The sequence below is a fragment of the Liolophura sinensis genome, chromosome 1 (assembly GCF_032854445.1).
Source record: "Liolophura sinensis isolate JHLJ2023 chromosome 1, CUHK_Ljap_v2, whole genome shotgun sequence".
In the NCBI taxonomy this organism is placed as follows: Eukaryota; Metazoa; Mollusca; class Polyplacophora; order Chitonida; family Chitonidae; genus Liolophura; species Liolophura sinensis.
Window position 1 is genome coordinate 72,302,841 of NC_088295.1, and position 16,503 is coordinate 72,319,343.

At 39.1% G+C, this 16,503-nt stretch overlaps 1 protein-coding gene across 3 annotated transcripts in view; it reads left to right on the forward strand.

Annotated features, from left to right (window-relative positions):
• Nucleotides 1-16,503, forward strand: part of LOC135461302 (probable G-protein coupled receptor 139) — a 33,909-nt gene that overhangs the window by 4,708 nt on the left and 12,698 nt on the right. For 2 of the 3 annotated variants that reach the window (XM_064738325.1, XM_064738323.1), the window contains exon 1: nt 14,005-14,245. The exons of the other annotated variant lie outside the window; for it this stretch is intronic. The gene's annotated coding sequence lies outside the window, so the exon portion shown is untranslated. Of the gene's footprint in view, nt 1-14,004; nt 14,246-16,503 lie in introns of those variants that run through there. 3 annotated transcript variants of the gene reach the window in all.

Sequence of the window (16,503 nt, forward strand, 5' to 3'; positions counted from 1 at the left end):
TGACTGCACTTCATTAGAAAACCTTAAGTCTCTTTGAACTTTCCTGCCATTTTTCAAATTAAATTACGATGAATCTTGAGCGCAAATATAACTGTTCATAGCTGGGCTAAACGAATAGAATAACTTGGACACGGTGTTGAAAAGCATGTAAAATATCAGGGGGAGAAAAAAATGGAAGCAAATTAAAATGTAAATGTCCAACCTGAAATGATGGAATAGATTTTGTACATCATACCACGCAAAATTGGTGCAAGACCACTGTAATTTTTCCAATCAGTCTCCATGTTTTCAGGAAGCTTTCACATCCTTCTTTCTTAACACACCAGCAGGTATTTCCCGTTCCCATTCGTTGGTTTTCCTTGCTTTTAATCAAACTTCAACTTAATTTTGTTTTGATACATAGTGAACGGCAGCGGCGCAAAGCATTGTTCCTCATTTCCTCAGATGCTGTCGTTGATATGACATTTTCCTTATCCTTGTCTGCATTATTTGTTTTGATATTCCATATTTACAGTTTGAAAAAAAAAGAAGAAAAAAAGACACAATGTAACTTGTCATGAAACACCAACAGTGTTAACCCTGGAGAAAAAAGCATGAAGCATGTATCTTGTCAGTTTGAAGGACAGCTACTCCATATTATGATGCCTTGGCAGTGCTAATGCATACTAAAAGTACGCCCTGATTGTTATTTATCGTTAACACTTTAGGAACAATTTTACATAAAGTGCCGTTAACTAATGGTATTTTGTGCCATTTCAGATTTATCTATAAATCATTATCAGGCTGTACAATACTTGGTTATTGTCTTTTTTGTATACAGCGATCGACAGTGATTGTTAAAGAAAGAACTTATGAATATTGGTGCGTCTCTTCAGTGAGACTTAATAATAATCCAGTTAAATGCATTAGCTATTCCGTTTTCTTGTATGTTTATGTAATAACATGACAAGTTTAGTGATGTCATTAACCTAGCCACTCACGAAAAGGTGTATGGGCTTCGTTGACACAAATACAGTCCTGTGCGCCGTTATCATCCATTGAGTAGGTCAATACCATAACCCACCTAACGAGCAATATATAGATCAGTAAAAGCAGACGTCATTGGAAGCGTAGTATTGCACTTTGGGTAACAGAATAGTATCGGAAAAGGCACTCCCACGTGTCAAGTATTTTCAGAGGCAGGTGTGGCGTAAAAAGGTACATGGTTAAAAAGAAATGCCATACCGTTACTGAGGCAATGATAAAAACACGTTAGATTATCACTATCTTAATAATGGGATGATAAGATGAAAAATGGCAGCTGAGTGGATGGGATCATAATTCAGTGACTCTTGGGGCAGTGTGGAGTTGGAAAGTGCATGGAACTACAGAGCTTTTGAGAAATGCTATGTCTTGGCTATTGAAATAAACCGGAGAGCCTTGCTTGTTTATTACCGTATATTAAAGTGTGACTCTCATAGCAGCCGACCCTGCGGATGGTCGTGGGTTCTGTTCGGTTTTTCTCCCTCTACGTCGTAAAATGTACGCGTTGAAACAGACGTATAGCAGTCGGCAAACACCTATCAAATGAATAAATAAATCACAACAGTCAGTTGACCCTTGACCAATGGTGTTGCTTGCTGGAATCTAGCTATCGGTTGCGGTTTTAAATCAAGGATTTAAAGGATAGCCGTCAAAGACGATGTTTACAACCTGGCAAGGACGTAGGTTTCCACGTGGCAAGGGCGTAGGTTTCCACGTGGCAAGGGCGTAGGTTTCCACCTGCCCGATTTCCTCCGCCCATATATCAGATCATTGTTATAATATATGTGTGAAATATTCCTTAGTACAGCGTGTCGCTTCGATCAGAAAAATGCATAATGAATAAAATCAAATGATTATTGAAGTACGAATTGCAATGCTTTAAATATTTTAAAGCCTACATGATGATGACGCATTAAGGAGGCCAAGAAGTACGGAACTTTATATGATATCAAGTGTCTGAAACTCACAAACGTGAACTTAATTAGCAAGGGACAAAATACCTAAAAAATGTTAAAATATTAGGCTGGGTACACATACCTAATGCGAGGTAAAATTAGCTAGGTTTTTGTTTGCGGTGCATATAGCTTACTGTAGGATATTTTCTTACACATTTGCGTCAAGATGCCCATTTCTTTATTTACATAATTTTCTTTTGATGCCCTTGCCTTCAGACACCGGTGCACATGTCTGTAGCACCGACAATTACGCAAGCACATTTCATCCCAGATTGTTTCGTTTACTTTTTCCTACTGTGTTTTACAGCGGTAGTTGTTATAACGGCCTATCGAGGACAATCTATACCCACAAAATTATAATAACCGTCCTGGGCTTGTTGTTTTAGTCTGTCTCTGTCCTGTATCTATGCCTGGATCATAAGAACCGTCGTTTGATGTCAACAGAGATACCAATTGATGCCTGTCAGCATTGCTTACTTTTCCGAACGGAACTAATATACAGTGACAAAACACAAGAATTTCTCCCCGGAAATAGTACCGGAATCCGCCGCCAGGGATGTAAATAGGCAGCTTTCTGCTTCTGATTATCTGCCTCCAGATCCATTTAAACTGTCTAGGATGTCCGAACCAGAGATAACTTAGATCCGTTGTGAACCTCGACCAGATTTTATTACGTTTAAGTGCAGATGCTTCCCCAGTTATAAGATCAGCAAGGTATTGTAAAGCAAAGTTTTTGCCACGTTTCTTACGAGGATATTCTGTGTCAAGCATTTGACTTACTTATATCCTTACTCATAAATTTATATAATTCGGAACAAATGTTGACTGGAGTCACTACAAAATGGAACCGGACGTTCCAAGTGCGCGTGTAACGTTTTGGAACGACTGATGTTGTGGAATTCAACAAATCTGAGAGAGTTTATTTATATCGTCTGTGTTCTCTAAATCTACGTCATGCTGGATAATGAGGGGAAATTACTCGTATCCCGTCACTGGGATAATTCCTTACAGCCGGTCCAACACGAGCATGGGGTTCTAAGATTCGATGAGATAAGGCATGCCACGGGTTGGCACACGAACTGACTGAGTCAAGACCCAAGGTTAAAAGGCTCTGATTTCCCAATTATATCTACTTTAGATTAGTGAAACGCCGTGAAATAGGCTATTTCTGGGGATTTTGGAGATAGAGAACTGTTTAATGGTGAGCATAAGTTCATATGAGAACACCTATAGACCTCAGCCTCTAGCAGTAGCACGACCCAGCGTTAAAAACAGAAGTCCGATTAACGTCCATATTGCAGTTTTTATTGCTTAATAATTAATACATTAATCGCAAAAATTTAAAATGCTTTTTAACCAAAAGTTAATCGGAAAGCATAAAAATTAAAGATAGAATGAAATGTGCTATGGTTCTTTACTTCAAATTTTTAAATGAAAATCGCTTTAAAAAGGAACATGCAAGCTATTTGCAAAAGCAGACGAACGCCAAAAACTGACGAACTCCAATACAAACACGATAAATATTCTATTCATGAACAAGCGTGTATCGTGGGAACACCGGTATTCTATCAGTAACGGCAGCTGTTTGATTCATGTGAGGGAAGTTCTATTGTCAGAGCTGTTGTGTGAAGACAGTTCTTGTTTTCCTTCTGTGTAACACACAGTTCCAAGTCACATTCTCGTGCCGGGTCCCTGGCGCGTATAGCATCCTGCCGAAGCAGTTCTGACGTTCTCTGCTCAAGCTGAGTTTCAACCGGCCCTGACAGGTACGCTGGGAACACTGTGGGAGTTAATAGGCTCTCAATAATAACCTAACGACAAACCTTACCACCTACCTCTTCAATTACCTATGACTCACACACAACTAGTTTCGTGTAAGCGACTGCAGATAACATTATATACGGCTGTGTACTGTACATGTTTTTAAAGCAGTCCTATTGTGCTTGGAAGGGAACAATTCGTTCACTGAATTGTGAGTTTGTAGGATAACAACAGTAAATGAAGAAAAGCAACACAAGATTAAATCTTAATCATTCGTCTAATGCGAAACCCTGACTATTTATTTATTTATTTCATCGGTGTTTTACGCCGTACTCAACTGTATTTCACTTATAGGACAGCGGCCAGCATTATCCCGGGAGAAATCGCACAAATCCCGGGAGAAACCCACGATCATCCTTCTGACAGACCTTGCCACGTACATACGACCAGAGAAGAACGAAAACCTGAAGGACATAGTATATATCAGAAAGCCATGTATACTACAAGATTTACCTGTATTTATTTGCCAACAACACATTCTAGTTGGGCGATGGCGTTAATGGCTTATGGAAATTATTTTATTTCCAAGCGCCGATTATGGAAGCGTCTGATGTAACGGCTTTATTTAATATTTATGCATTATTTCTTTCGTATTCCTTCGGGAATGGGTGCCTTCAATTGGTTTGGGAATCATTTTAGCGACCATTGACTTGTGACACCCCTTTATGTATTTGGCCAATGGCATACAAATAACATGGCGCTTGGCTTCTGATTTGTCCCCTACCACTCCCCAACGCTTCTTTGTTAAAAGATTGAGTAGCACCAGTTTTGAAACCTCACAAATAGTGTACATTCTTTACACACTCGGAACGGTGAACTTAAACAGTATAAGTATTTTGTGGAGATGTGGACTTCAGTTCCCATATTCACTCCTCCTACACTGTAGAAATCCTTGTAGAGTTCTATTCTTGCCCTCGTGCTCTCGGTCATAAGGTTAACCTGTACAGACATCTCCAGGCCACCAAACGGATAGAGTTGCGATTCTGGAGCAGTCAGCTGCACTAAAACAGATGAAAGGACTGTTTTCATATTAGCGACTTGGCATTCGACTCTGGTGTCCATGTGCCGAGTGAAGAGCCCTGAATATTCTACGAATGTAAGCCCATGTGACCGGCCATCTAAATCACACTAAACACCAAAAGTCGATGTGAGGAAAGAGCCACACTGACATATTAAGTGGGCTGGATCACAGCATCTGCTATCAAAGGCTGCAACATGCCAGCACATTGGCACGTGTAATAAAACTCACACCGTTGCACTTTTATTGCAAACATCACACCAGTAGTCACCCGTGCAGCGCAAGCAATTACCATGCATATTTTGGTAAGCGTTATGTGGACAGTAAAACTACTTCAGGCGTTGTGTTTATAAAAGCCCCATTCCTCAAAGCGTTCAAATGACGCAAATCAAAAGATACAAACGCATCGTAAGTCTGTTTAATGTGGAGCCAGAATTCCAAGGTAGGTGGCGCATAAGCCCGCTGTTTTCCTCTGCTAACTCACACAGCAGCTGACATGTTTATTGGGCAGTTGGAGTCTGACATACTCCAGGAGATAATATAAAAGTCTGACATATAACTTAAAACTTTTGGAAGTACCTTTGCACCTGGGCAGTTTGAAGAAAACTCTTCCTGACATGCTGGCATCATATTTAATACAAAAAGTTTGACACACACGTATGCCGCTCCTACTGGTGCCAAAGAAACGCAAACACACACTTCATGACCGTAGTACAAAATGAGGACATTATGACTCATATATATATATATATATATATATATATATATATATATATATATATATATATATATAGCGAGTGTATGGATTTTAAGTAATATATCTAGAAAATATGTGTAATGATAAGTGAAACGACATTTGAGACGCGAAGCAAAGCTGATCGAGGTCCGTTACGTCTGATCAGGAACTTTTGCCATATGGCAGACGTCGTATTTCTGTGACGAACTTTATCCTGAATTCTTTCAGCATGGTTTTTGATCATGTGTCGCACTAAGCCTGATTTAGTTCTTTTCTTATCACGCAGTATTCACATGTATCTCCTTGCTTTACCGACAGGAATACATGTATACTGAAACAATAACGTACTACAGAAAAAAAACGTTTAGACCCATTTATTTTAAGCGTACAGTGTTTCCCACTGATCAATACAGAACACAACTATGACTTATAAAACGACGGGCATACAGGTTTTTAAGGGTAGGTGTTGAGTACATAAAGCTGTACAACTTCGCCATGAACTGGACAAACTTGCTAAAGTCAATCCGAAACTGGTCAAGTAGGAGATTGATTCGAATGTATGGCATTTTTGGCCTTGTGATCTCTCACTAGAGAGGGAACGCAATATACCCCTTGGTCAGCAAAATTATACGATTCTCTGGACTAACACCACAAGTCTGGAAAACTGGATCTACACACCATTGTTTCTTAGCTCATTCTGAGTGCTGGGATTTATTTAGAAAATTCTAACTCGTCATATTATATCACAAATTACGACAGTTCTTAACACGATGATCTACGAAACGATTATCCATAACACTGTTATGTCTATGTTTTAAGAATGTTCGCTTCAGTGGTAGTAGATTATTATATTGGCTAGAACAGAATACGTTCCAGTTGCTGGCGTTTTCCTATATGTTCGAAACTAAAGAAACACTACCCAGTAAGTAACGGGTTAAAGGCGTAACGGGACACCATATGGAATGTTGAACTGAGCTTATCAGTGATTGGCTAATGGTTACACGAGCAGGTCTTCTCGGATAAGTGGGCACTGCCTGACGGATAAAGAGTAATTACTAAAATCTCCCCATAGCCGAGAAGTATGACCCAGTCAGGCGATACAGGTAAACAGACGAGGCCGGTGGTGAGTGAAACGTGATAACATACCAAACCTATATCAACTGAGAGCTTCTTCCAGCGACTCCTCCACTCACATGGTCTCAATTATACTCCCCGCCGGGAGAGGCTGAGGGTACGTCCAGGTGTAAATCTGGCAATTCGTGCAACGCTGACAACCTATATGTGGTTAGCCCAAAGGCTGCAGTTAGTGTACAAAGACCAGATACATTGTGTAATTTTTTATACCCTGTCCTAAAGGTGTACGTTAGTTTTGTTATATCTTTTTTGTACTAATCCACTTTTATGTTTGTACATTTTGATCTGAATCACATATCTGCAACAATGCAACAAAGTTGGCAATGTTGAAATCTTCATTGCTTTGTTGTATGACGGTCCAAACCCAGATTCTTTACCCACTGACTACAATAGTAAAACCACAGCCACAAAACCAATAGCCACTCTGAAGAATTTTCCATCCTAATTATAGACCTATGAGGCGCCATATTTTAGTGATATCCTGACAGCTGATATTAGAAATAAAACATCCATATGCCAATAAATAACGTGGTAACGTAAGTACCATATTTTCACCAAAGTGAACTGGGAGTTCTACAAATATATGCAGCGCGAGCCGCTCTGCTGTTTGTGAACAAACTTATTGCTTTTCCAGGAAAAGTGACCCAGAAAGCCAGAAATATCCCAGAATAGCAAGCAATATGTATACCTTGGAGCAGAGTTCACACATGCAGTACAGATCGGACGTATAGTGCTAAACATCAAAAATCGAGTACAAGTATGACCCGCCTAATTCCACAGAATTCTAATATAAATACCCACATGTATCGAGAAGCAGGCTGTTACGAACTCTGTTTACTATTTGTATGATGTATCTGAGCTTAGAAGAGCTCCGATTTAGAGGACATGTCGTGTGTCTGGTGAACGTTCGGGAGAAGGTAAAAGTTTAACTTTATACTGTACGTGAGTGCCTACCCTTGTCTGCAATGTAAAGCTACTGCATTTTTGCTATACATATGTTCATTGTGCAAATGCGCGAAACCTCATCCCGGAATGAGAACAGTGTCTTAAATTTTAAGTATTTTAGGAGTATAAAAGATCAAGCTTTGTGGTGAAATTCAGATAAGCATGCGAGCAGTCGAGTTAGGAAATTGGAAACCGAATCCGTTATCTGAAAATTGAAAGGCTTACGCACCCATGGATAAGCTTACTCGGTGACATACACGTCATATACGGCAGTGACAGGAAGTCCCTCAGTACACTACACAAACACGTTATTATATCCCTGTGTGAGCTCGTCTGTTGTCAGATATAAATGATGTGCGAAGACAGATCGCCAAGCGTCCATCTATAAGAGCGCTGAAATTACCCTCAACAGACAAGCACAAAGGAAATTGGGAAGAGAAGGGAATCCTTTTGATTGACACGGGTAATATAGGCTTGGGGGAGCCGTAAAGCCGTGTAGGAGATTTTCGAGTATTGGTTTGTTTGACACGACTAATGTGTGGTAAAGGAAACCACTCAGCTGTTTTCATGTGATTTAGTAATGGTTTATTCAATAATTGATTTACCTTGATTAGTTTTAGCAGACAGATAAAGAAGAAACATTTTTCAACTTCAGAAAAGTACGTCAATACCATTGTCGCACCTTTAGTGTGCGGCGCGCACTGAATGGAGGCCAGTATATTCTTGTATGTTGCTATATGTGTTACGGAACAATTATTTGGATATATTTTAAAAATAAATTCAAATATAAAAATGTGTAATATGGCGCAAAAGTGCAAACGTTGATGTCACAATTTGTCTGGAAGTACACTTATTGTCAAAGGAGGTATGTTGCAACTATTTTTTTTTATTAGCTGAACGAAAACAAAACTCTAGTGACCATTTACATAATTTTCGGTTGCCGTGATATTCTTTTAAGTCACTATTGCATTACCACACTTTCTAACGTCAAAGAACTGATGAGTTATGTGGGTCGACTATGCCTCGTATCACACCCATATTACAACAGGTGTACAGCTATATGTTCCAGATGGAAAAATGGAACTCTTCTGCATAATTCACGAATAAAAGGTACAATTTGACATATACCTTCATCCGTCACGTCAAGCATCTCCACCTCACTGTTTTCAGCGCGCCTTCCGCATCCTATGCGCCCTCGTGGAATACTCAGTCGCAGAAAGCGCGAAAGCGAGACTTCCGCTCCCCCGTGGAACACATAGAACACTCAGACAACGCCGTTTAAACATAACATCGAGCTCCGTGGGGGCGCGGAGGGCCATCTACAAGTTACAGGGGCGGAAAGCGCGGTCAAAAATCTACGCTATAAGCCACCATGGTCGATGACACCAGTAAAGTCGTTTGTGCTGTTTTACATTCGTCGAAGACCACTTATCTTTCATCAATATGACGTGCCAGTCTTAAGTCAGATGTGTAAAAAGCGATCGTATTCGTATAACTGAAAGATTATCTCGGTAATCGGATTAACAGTCAACCAAACAAATAATCTATTAATCAATCGCACAACTCCATTTTATCCTACAGCTAAGCAGCTACAGTTACATTACATTGCGATAGGCGATCGTAGTACAGGACATAAGCCGGAGAACTCCTTAGGCCAAGGGTATAACAAACGGAATGAAGGAGGTGTTGAGAGGATGTGGGCTTCTCGATTTTCTGTTGGCTGAGGAGACATCGATTGCCATTTTAGCACAGTCTGCCGGATTCACTACTTTCCGGATAGCATTGTTTAGTGAAGACTTGAAGCCCTGTTTGCTGACACTATCAGAAAAGTCGCGGCAAACAGTGTCAGAAACCCAAAACGTGACGTTGAAATAGTCCTTGCTAGATAGTTCGTAACAGTCGTTCTCCAAAGCTGATCTGCTGACCACTGGACTTAAACCAGTGTTAATAGGAACATCTGCAAAACTCAAGAGAACCTGTGATCTTGCACATTGTACACCGGGTCACAAATGAAATGAGAAAATCTACATCTTGACCATTGTCAATAAAAGTAGCAGAACGAAAATCGCTGTGAGCAATGTAACCCAACATTCTGCATCCGGCTTGTCTCCTCTTTCTGATATTTTAGCCTGCAGGTAAGAAGAGACACTCGTTTGACAGGAAACTCATAATCGTGGAGAACCATTCTGTTGGCTCATGTATTCAGGGGCAATTATAAGTTCCTAAAAGAACTACTTTTCTGTTCAACTTAACATGTCGTCAGAAGTAATGAGAAAGTTATAAGATAAATTAAAAGAAAAACTTATTACAAAAAGAATTATTACAAGTACAGTACTTTCTTTATAATACATAAAGCAACACTAAATACCACAAATATAAAACGTCTAAAGAAAAGCACAACTCCAAGGCCAAAAATGATTATAGAGTATGTAACCATATGATGTATCTGTGGCCTGAAGGTTATCAGTGGTACGTTCCATTAGTGTTTCATTTACCTGTGATTCAGTTGTTTAGGTCGGCATTTGTTGTTGAGTGATCGGCTTCACATGAAAGCCACGGAATGAAAGCTAACACAATTTTTTTTCAACACAACATTCAAAACCATATTCAGAGTGAATTAGCTATTTATTGAGGTTCTCTTTCCGTGCGGTGGTGATTCGTGACTAAACAGGACTGACCGCTGTTTTCTTACAACACGTGAGTACATCTTTTAAGCTGTGATTTGTCAGATCGACTCATCGAATGAAAAATATACAATTTATGTCTTACCGCGTTTTGACCCTGCGATTTATCGAATGCTGCAGTTACAGGAAATAACACATTTTCTGTTTCTATTCGGTTAGTCAAATTCGATGGGTGGTCTCGACAAGTGCACCTTCTGAACGCGGCTTTATACCATTTTAATCAGAATTACCTGGAAAGAAGATAGATTATGCAGCTTTGTCCCCAATTAAGTGTGGGGAGAAAACTTTCCCATTCATGCTGACCATTCAGTTTAAAAACTTTCTTGAGCATCGAGCATTTCCCAGTATCAGTTTGCTTAGGCGAAACATTTTATAGATTCAAGTTGTCTCTTGAATCTATGCTTATAAATTAGATTGCTGATTTCGTAAGAATCACTGTGAGAGTTCGTGTCGTGTGTAAATTAGCCAGAATGATATGCATACTAATACCACAAGCTTTCTGGCATGTCGATTAGAGAATTTCTATACTCATCTGTGAATGGAGTAGCACAAGGTGAATACGGTACGGGAGGTCTGTTCTATCGCCAAGCAGCGTATAGCTCGCAAACAAAGCCTTCTCACTGCTGGCTCAGCACGGAGTTTACATTTTTAAAATCGATTATTTCCCCATTATTAATCTGCTCTCAATAATAATCACTATTTACTTTGTCTGCTTTCGAGTCGTGTTCTTTTGGTCACTGGAGTTTTGTCATGTAAGCATTTTTCATTTGGAAATATCTGCTTTTTGCCTCAGTTTGTCTTGTTTTATGCTTAGTTATTGTTGTGGTGTTGCAATTGTCCACATGGAGCTTTCTGTCCTCAAAAAGTAAAGGACACACAGGTCTTGTGGATCTATCTTACGGGAAAAACTAAACTAAACTAAATGAACTCATAACGGAATCATCCTAGTACAAATGATTGTATTACCACCTCCATCTGTCTCTTTCATTACACATTCACTTGAAGAACACGGCAAATGGTGGTGTCTGTTTTTACTGAGATGTAACTTGTGAAAACCGTGTTGACTAGAATCAGCAATTTGCCACTATAAATTTAAACTTTGTACTTTCTTTCCTGATCGCCAACATGGGGGTTTTAATTAATCGTTGTGAAGTACATTGACAGTTTCTGTCAATATATATATAACATGAAAAACAGCACGGCAACACACCTTCCCTTTTTAGACATGATTGGTTGATTGGTTCATTGATTGTTTGTTGATGGTTTTGTTTAACGCCATAATTTTTGATTAAACGATTTAGATCCTCTTCATTGGTAGAGAAAACCAGAGCGCCTGGGCTGGATTTTATTAACATAAAGAACAACAGTAAACATTTTGACGGTATAGTAATAGCCTTATAAATAGTTAACACACCTGTTATAGATTAGTTTTCACAGCGTATTAATACCCACCTTTCCCCATTAAAACGCGATAGCCTTGAAGCCGCGACGTGCTGGGTATATCTTCTTGTCCTGCTTATCAAGTAGTTAGTGTATAATTTAACGCCAATTAGCCTGCCGAGCAGCTGTTTAATACAAACAGAATAGCACTCTTACCACCCTCTGTATATAACAGGAAACGAGTCTGTTACGTATAACGGTACGGTATATCTTCATATCTATCCTAAAGTAGGCCATGAAGTAGTTTTTCTCAGGTGTGCTGTTACCATGGTTCCTAAATGCATCACCTAAGGTCATAAGAAACTCGTACACTGCTCTGGTATCACAACAAAACTTTGTGGTATCTAGATGCAGTCATAAATGGTTTGGTAAAGGCCAAAGTAACACGACGCGACATAGTTACGGCAAATTCAAATACGCGAAACAAATTAACAACATGATTTGTGCTATAAAAAAACGATTCATTTACAAGTGACCAGTGAATGAAGCATGTGGCCGCCATGTGTACTGTAGCGTATACTTACTATGTCTCTGAACCTGTCGTATATCATTAGTTAATAATTCACTCACTGATAGCCATGAAGCGATGCTCAAGTTTCCCAGGTATACGCACTGGCTCTAGCACATGGTCACCACCTGTTATGGTGTATTGTATGATTTAAGACGTTCACTGTGATCAGTGTGGTTTCTAACTCGAACTTTACACTCTCACGAGATAACGTTTCCCGCGCATTAGAAACTCGGTTTCAGGATAAACTGAACAACGTTGTTAAAAAATCTTCATTGAGAAGACAGAAACCAACAACAGACTACACAGCTAAGGGTTGAATTAATTTAGGCGGGGAAGGTTCCTCACCGCAAGGGTTGAAGGTATGCGTTGTTTGAGAGACACAACATAATGCCTTATTGAAGTATAAAGGAAAGATTTGGTTCGTTAAAACAGTCACGCTATCAGCACAAACCAATGCTTTGATAATAATAATGATAATAGTAACAACAAACAATATTAATAACTTGTGTAATTCAATCAACAGTAGCTGTCCTAAATACAACAACCTTAGACTCTAACCCTATTCTTGAAAACAAAGACGTAGCGTTTTCCGTTACTAAAATTTGCTTCTAGAATTGAACAGGTATGGCATTAGAGACAATCTGGTCGGCGAAGACAGAACAACTGCAGAGGCTGTTGTGTATCTGTGCCGTATCTGTGAAATGGAGGAAAAGGCGTCCTAGCAGTTTTAGCAAGCGTTGATGTTTTTGTGGTATGTCTGGACAAACACAACAGTGTGACACCAATATCACTGACGTTCTGATAATGGCATTTGTCTTTATTTCGAGATACACCGGTAAATGACTCCAAAGTTGTGGCATCGCTGAAGAGGTACACGTGATACAAACGTTGGATACTTCGCTAATTTTGTAAATTTGACACAAATATTGAAGACTTCCCAGAACGTCTATTTATTACTCTATATTACATTATAAACCTTTATGTCCTGAAATTATCTGTTAACACTGTAAATGTATAATTGTGTCTCTAGTGAATGAAGTCATATAAACAAGCTTGTTCACATACAAACGCCCCTAGCACGGTTCATAAGGCAAAAGCGTCACAAACGTCGCTAAGCCAATACATACGAAACACACATTGGAGCCGTCGCTAAACCGTTACATAATTCACAAACGTTTCAGACGTTGCTAAATCTATACATAAGGTACAACTGTTGTAAACATCGCTTAGCCGGTATACGAAACAAACGTTGGAACGTTGCAAAATCCAATGGGACATTGACATGGAACATGACGATGAATGCTAACAGATCTGTCATTGGTTGACTGCAATATTAGTAGGTATTGTGAAGGTTGTTGTAATATATATAAATATACTAAATATCAACTGACGACAGCATTTCTGTCTACCTTTAATTTAAAGATATTGTGTGAGAATATGCGTAGTATAAAGCTTCTCTCGTGCTCTTTTTTTCATTGGCTCACTTTCGTTCCATACACTGCGCAGAAATTGTGCTTGTATTTTCGGTGATGGGAGCTATGAACGACAAGTTGACATTTTTACCTTTGGCACTTCCCCAAACTTTTGCATTGAGGCATATAGCCCGTGGAGAAAGCAGGGTTTGGGAACAGCAGCCCGAGAGCCTGCAACAAGTGGACCGCGAACACATGTTTAATTGTATCTGTGCAGAGCCATCTGGGAGACTGGGGATAATTTGACAGAAATGTCGAGCACAAGCAACGCATGGCCTAGGCCTTTCTGATTAGGCTGTTCTTATTTCGCGGACCTGAGTGAGTCCGTCAGTAGTCTGAGTATACCTGCTCACGGCCGACTGATGAGGATGCTTCCAGACAGCAAGGATTCGCGGAAAGTTTTATCGCTGGCATAGCTGCATCTGCGTGACTGACGGCTAGAGGCATGGCTGTACGTGGTGGCGTTAACTGGGTATAGGATAGAGCAAGCTGTTCATCGCTCGTGGTAAGTCAATACAGCACTTTGCATTAGTCAACAGCCTTGCTCATAATCATCAATACAACAACCTAACCACTAATGAGTGTAATTTTACAACACTGAATTCCTTTTTCCATAAATATTTTTTTAACAAAAGAACTTTTATTATTGGCTTTAATGGAAGATTTCTCCTCTATGTTTCCTGTTCCCTAATGATAAACGTAGAATTCTACTGTCTTCATCTTCACTTTATTTGGTAAAATTCCTAAATTCAATGGAGATGTAGCTGGGACAAAATCAAGAACGAGATATTACATTGTAAGAAGGCTGTTTGGAGAAAACCGCTAAAGTCATGTCTACAAACATAGTCTTATTTTACTAGAAACTCTCGTAAAATTTAGAATAATCTCAAAAACATCGATAGATTATACCATTGTCTGGAATACATTATATATTTGTGAGTGTCATTGATGTATAAATGTGTCTGTTTAAATCCCGTGGAACGACAATGACGTAAAAATATATAGTTAAAGTTTCGTGTCTCTCTAGGACCAATTTTTTATTTTATTTTACTCACCAGAGTTTAAATCAACAAGTAGACGTTTACAGCACCGATAGCCCCCTGATTCAGCGGGATTAGGTGTATTAGCCTACTTCTAAAGCACAGTGATGGTGTTGTTCAGCATTGCTTAAAAACGAAATTAAGCCTATTTTGGCCTCTTTCTCAGATAGGCAGGGCTGAATTTATACTTTACCAGAACAACTTTTGCATTTTCAAAAACTTTGAATATATTTGCAGATTGACAGCCATCCTGTAAGTGAAAAAAGTATTGAGTATGGTGTTAAACACCTATCACAGAAATGAATCATCTATGCTTACAGCCAGTGTTTGTGTACCAGGCCGTGCATTTGTGTATAAGTAACAAACGGTGTTCAATGTAAGGAGCATTTGAACTTTCCTTTAAGAATACAGCAAATGTCACTTTAAATACCCATGTAGTAGATTTATGTGTATTTTGCTAACATCGACGTAGCTAATACATGTACCTCCTTACGTTACAGCTCTGTCTGTACACTGATCTTTTGGTTTCCAGGCTAATTCTGGAGGAGTTTTTGGCAGGGACAACTAATAACAACAAGCCCAAATATCGAGTTCTGTGAGAAATACAAGCTCAGGTGTTAATATATCTTACATCTGTCAATAACACGGTGCAGATTTGTTTTCGGACCATGACCAACGTCGAGGTGGAGGGTTTTTTTTTTTCACACTTGTGGCTTTGGAATATGATTACCAATATGCAGTTCTGAACTGCCCATGGACCGAATTATAAGTCATCTGCTTGGAAGGCTGAGTATAGAATTGGTAATTGGAAATAGAAGTAGAGTGATGGTCTTGGGTATCTTAGCATTCTTTCCCTGATGTGGCAGTGAATAGCACATGCATTACAGCTACCACCGGAACGCTTATGTAATATATATATGACGTTTATATAGTTGTTTGCACAAAACATCCCTGAAATTCGACAGAAGAATCACTACTTTGTATACTTGTTGATTTCTAATAGCACCTGATATACAGTTGTGGATATGGAAGACGCCAACAATTGTAATTTTGGTTTATTAAATATATAAAACTAAAATGTTTTACTCATTTTTACAGTGACTAGGTTTCGTTCAAGCTGCATATTTTCCAATATGGCTCGGACATGTGCTGTTAGAGAAAGACAGAATAAAATGATGTCATCGCTACCGTCAGATACGCAATCAGAATATTTCAGGTTAAGATTTACGAGTGATTTGCATGTCGTTGCAATATTTGGCAGCATGTATTTACTGTGATAGTAAATCTTCGCGTTAACTAGTCCAAAACAGAGAACACTTCACAAGAATTTTGCCAATAGGTAAATGTAAATGTAGAAAAGCCCATATATGGTAACAATCGATGCCCATCGATATATGTTATACATAATCCACATTTTAGAATTCTAAGATTTGAATGCATTCAATTTTGTTCATGACATCTTTTGAAAAGAAGTGAAAGCGTTTTTTTCTTTAGTGGTCTTAGTACAGTATTGACTGTTTTCGTTGATGTTTGAAACGAAAGTGACTTCGGTTTGCTTTGTTATCTTTTCCTGTAACGGAAATTGTGAAATTTAATACTGGCATTATTTGTGATTTTCACATTTCACCTTAATGAAAAGCAGCGCTGGACTCTGTTAGTTCTGTCTTAAATCTGCATGCACTTTACACTGTATCCAAAATGGCAGAGACATAACAAAAAGCCA